Source organism: Spermophilus citellus (genome assembly GCF_964194105.1).
Source record: "Spermophilus citellus genome assembly, chromosome: 1".
Taxonomy (NCBI): Eukaryota; Metazoa; Chordata; class Mammalia; order Rodentia; family Sciuridae; genus Spermophilus; species Spermophilus citellus.
In genome coordinates this window covers 107104594-107109097 of record NC_138182.1, presented here as the reverse complement: position 1 = coordinate 107109097, position 4504 = coordinate 107104594, and the positions used below count along the sequence as shown (strand labels likewise).

Here is a 4504-nt window from a genome sequence, read left to right as displayed (position 1 = left end):
CATTGATTTTCTAAATACAGATGTTTGGGGTGGGTGAGGTAGGGAGGGAGGCTCTGCTTGTAATATTAAAAAAAAAACAACAAATTGCCTCATTCAAAAGTTGACAGATATAGCTGAAGGATGTTAGAACAGTCAGTGAAAGAACTCAAAGAACTCAGAAGTAAGCCTGTATTCTCGTTTCAATTGTATGTATATATATATATATATATATATATATATATATATATATATATGTATGTATTATTACAAACTGTCATTTGTTTTGCCCGTTTTATTCCCCTTTTTTTCCCATTTTGACATCAGAAGAAAAAAATAAAAAAGAAAGTGCATAAAAAAGACACAGGAACAGATAAGAGAAGCAAAATCGTAAGACCACAAGCATATGGAAGAGTAAGTAAAAAGGGTCTTCTCTCCTGTACCTGGGAATGATTTTATTGTGCTTCAGAGTACCAGGTTTATAAGTAGACAGGGCCCCTCTCTCTGTGAATTTCTCCACTGATTAACTTTCGAAATGATCACTAAATTTAATAGAGATCAACCAGTGGGTAGTTGCATAAAAGTTTGTGGCGCATGCAGTGCCTTTTATATAAAAAGATTTCAAGAAGTTAGGAGATGCTTAAAACACCACTATCTGAATTGTTCAACATCCTTCATTCAGAGCACATGATGAAAACAAAACTAGTATCCTGGGAGGCACCTGACCTTTGTCCAACAGCTGGCAAATAGTACCCTCCTAGGAGTAATAAGAATGGTGGAAGTTCATTTTGAAGTGTGAGGTTCCAGATTAGTTGGTAAAATGATCCCTTGCTTCAGGGAGAAGATAAAGATGGTCTCCTACACCCTAGAGGTATGTGGGCTCCTGATTCTTTACACTCTGTAAGTGGTGTGTGAGCATTTTGTGAGCTTGTTGAGCACTTATGGAAGTAAATACAATGCCTTGCTGTACCTTTTGATCACTAGCACCCTGAGGAGTTGCTACAGGGTGTAAGCACTCCATAATCAGTGTTTCTTCACAAACCATTATCTGTATAAAGGGGCTACTTTGAAAATAGAAAATAATCATTTGTGGACACATGAACCTATAGACATGATGTAAAAGGGAGTTTTTAAAAAGGAATTTGGAGTCACCATCAGTGATAGAGAAGACTGGCAGACTCCAGGTGTTACCAGATCCAGGTCCAGGCTCCTCATCACTGGAAAACCAGTAGTCAGGAGATGTGAATTAGTGGGAAAGAAATCAGGTTTACTGAAGGTCCAGCACACTGGTAGAGGGAGGGTGCTGTCATCCTCATAGTGTCCTCTTGGGAATCTCAGGGACACAAAGGATTTTTATAGGAAGAGAAAGATGGGATTGTGAGGCAGTGGGAGAGGTTTCTTTAAGCAGAACTTTTGTCATTGAGGGTGTGTTTCCTTTTCTTTCTTTCTAAATGGACCATCACAATGGAGCTTGACTTTCTGGGGCTAGTACCTATACTTTTTTTGAATCAACATATTTCTTTCTGCATGGTAAATATCACAGAAATTTGCTTGTTTTGTGTTGGTATATAGCTGAAGACTAAGAAGAGGCATGACACATTCTGATTTTATCTGAGAATCACCCGATATTCTGGGCTTTGTAAATCTAAAGGAACATTATACAGCAGTTCACATCTTAATCAGTTAGCCACAGCTTCTCTCCAAAATTTAGAAACCTGTGTGGAAGAGAGGGTGTAACTCTGTGGGGTGCACGGGAGGAAAGCTAAAGTAACTACCTAGGACAGCTCCCAGTGGTGATGTCCTCCCCATATTTTTCTTTTTCTTTTTTTTAAAGAGAGAGTGAGAGAGAGAGAGAGAGAGAGAGAGAATTTTTAATATTTATTTTTTAGTTCTCGGCGGACACAACATCTTTGTTGGTATGTGGTGCTGAGGATCGAACCCGGGCCACACACATGCCAGGCGAGCGCGCTACTGCTTGAGCCACATCCCCAGCCCCTCCCCACCTTTTTCATTGATATTTTTTAATGAATCCAGAGGCACTATAACAAACAACTGAACTTATATATTTTTATTTTTAAAAAACATTTTTGTTCCAATCTCTCATTAAGTTGTTGAAACTTGCCTCAAAGTTGAGATATTCTGTCTCGGCCTACTGAATAGATGAGGTGACAAGTATACACCAGTGCACCTGGATAAGAGTGGCAACTGTTACACAGAAGCAGTCCTTATTTTTATTTTTTAATATATTGTTATTAAAATGTTTAAACACTCACAAAAATATAAGTACATGGAATACCGTCCCACCCTTTTCTGTTATCACACTGTTTAAAAACTTAGCTCTAAAGTACTAAATATGGAAGGATAATTCTTGACCAGGCCAGCATATGATGAAATGTACAGTATAGATTAAAAAAACTTTTAATTTAAAGAAATGTACAAGCTTTTGAATTTTTCTGGAAATGAACCTTTTTTCATATGTACTTTATTATGGATAGAAGAGGAACGATGTAGATGACAAGAAGAGCTCATGGAAAAACAGGAGGTAAACTTTCAGCAGATTCTGGATGGGGAGCCAAGGTAAATACAAATGACATTTAATCTCAATTCAGTAAGAATTAAAAACTTTCTGCTTCATGTAAGCAGGGTTACATTCCCAAGAGGCTGGCCTGTGGTACCTGGAGTCTTCTGTACCATCCTGGATGACATCACCTGCCAGCCCAACCCCATCCTGGAAGGTCATCCAGCAGCAGGTAGGGAAGGCTCTAGGGTGACCAGGGGGAGTGGGAGGTGTTTCATTCTTTGTCAAAAGAAGTTCCAGGGGACCAGCACAGTGTTGCTGAGGAAGGTTGGGGTGAGAAGGAGATGGGGGAGGGGAGACCATTGAAGCCTGTTCAGGGGTTCTGTGCAGAGCAGAGGAAGTGGAGGCTGGGTGTTTGTTGGGGGCAGCAGCTTTTCAGAGGTGGTAGCATGCCAAGCTTGGGAACTGGAACGGCTTCAGGGTGTGGGAAGCACACTTGGACTGGAATAAAGGAGAGATTTCTTACATAAATAAGTGTCCTGAAGCGGTGTCATTCAAAGTCAAGGTTCAGAATGTGAGCTGACAGTGGTTGTGTTTCCTCTGAAGAAGAACTTGCAGGGTTTTAGTGCAGGTGTATACTTCACCTGATTAGTCTCAGGAGTGGTTATTTTCTTCTTCACTGATCGTTCATCCCAGTTCAACTGAATGGCAGCGGTCCACTCTTTTGTATGCTAAAGATTTCCACATCCATGCACAACTTAATGTTGTCAGAAACATTTTGTGTACTTCTTTCTTGACTTTTATTTGGTCTTTCCCAATAAGCAGAGTAGCTGTCCAATGTTGTTTATTAACATGGTCCCCAATGTCTATACAGACATTTAGACCACTGTAGATCCTTTTTTGAAGTGCGTGATGAGATGACTTTTAGCCCAAATAGAATTCACACATGTGCAATTAAGTACTCAAAAGTGTTTTGAACCTGAGGGGGACCATGACATTCTCAAGTAGGAAAGAAAAAGGATACTGCAGTATGATCCTTCAAGATATCTCTGAACAGAAAAGCATTATATGTTGTGAAAAAAATTAGCTATATATTGAGATTTGTGTGTATCTTTTCTAGGTGGAAGAATCTAGAATTGTTTTAGTTTAGCCTTGATCTGTTAGTACTGTAATAATGGTGAGGACATTGCCTTGCCTTTCCTTATCTTTCTTGCTTCCAGTTTCCTTCTGTATGTAAACCTAAAAAAAAAAGTCGAGTGTGAGTGAAGTTCTTATTTTCTCTCTCCTTCTTTTGTAAATGATGTTTATATTTTGACCAGGAGAAACTTAGATGTACCAGAGTTGTACATATTCGTGGTAGTTAAATATATTAACATGGTTATTTTAACTCATTCTGTTTGTGCTCAGTTTTGATAAATGTATCCCTGTTGTCTGAATGCTTAGTAACACACTGTGTTTGGTATTAGAAGTGTATGGAAATAGCAGCATTGTTGCCTCTGATCCTTGGCCTGGTAGTTTTCAGGGCTTGCTTGCTGAGTAGAAGTTTTATGAGCCTCAAGTCAGTGAACTGGTTTCTTGTGAAGAGTATTTCCTGATAGGGTTGCACTCTAAATTCCATTTTTGTGTATGACAGGTTGTGTTGATGGGATGGGACACCAAGTATAATGGGAAGAATGGTGCTCCAATGCTAAGGGAATGACTCCTAGAAACATCAGTTCTCACACTCAAACCAAGTGTGATCTTGCAGGTGCTGGAGAGAGAATCTGAGGCTGACCATGAATCAGTGGATTGGAGACACTTGGAGACCCTGCTGCAAGCTAGGAGGCACTGGTTTGCAGTTGAGCAGAAAGGCAGTGTGGGCTCTGGTTCAACATCCACTTGGCAGACACCATCACCAGTGCTTAAGGATGGAAGGGAGCCCCCCGATCTGGATTCTTCTTGACTCCAGGGGAATGACTCAAATTGGAGGTTAGTTGTGGCCTACATGATGGGGAAGTGTGCTCCTGAATA

At 40.1% G+C, this 4504-nt stretch overlaps 1 long non-coding RNA gene across 1 annotated transcript; it reads left to right on the top strand.

Annotated features, from left to right (window-relative positions):
* The first annotated feature begins 279 nt into the window (after positions 1–279).
* LOC308653897 lies at positions 280–4303 on the top strand. Its single transcript, XR_014023128.1, has 3 exons — positions 280–390; positions 2620–2726; positions 4242–4303. It is a non-coding gene; the product is annotated as an uncharacterized lncRNA (long non-coding RNA).
* Positions 4304–4504: the final 201 nt, after the last annotated feature.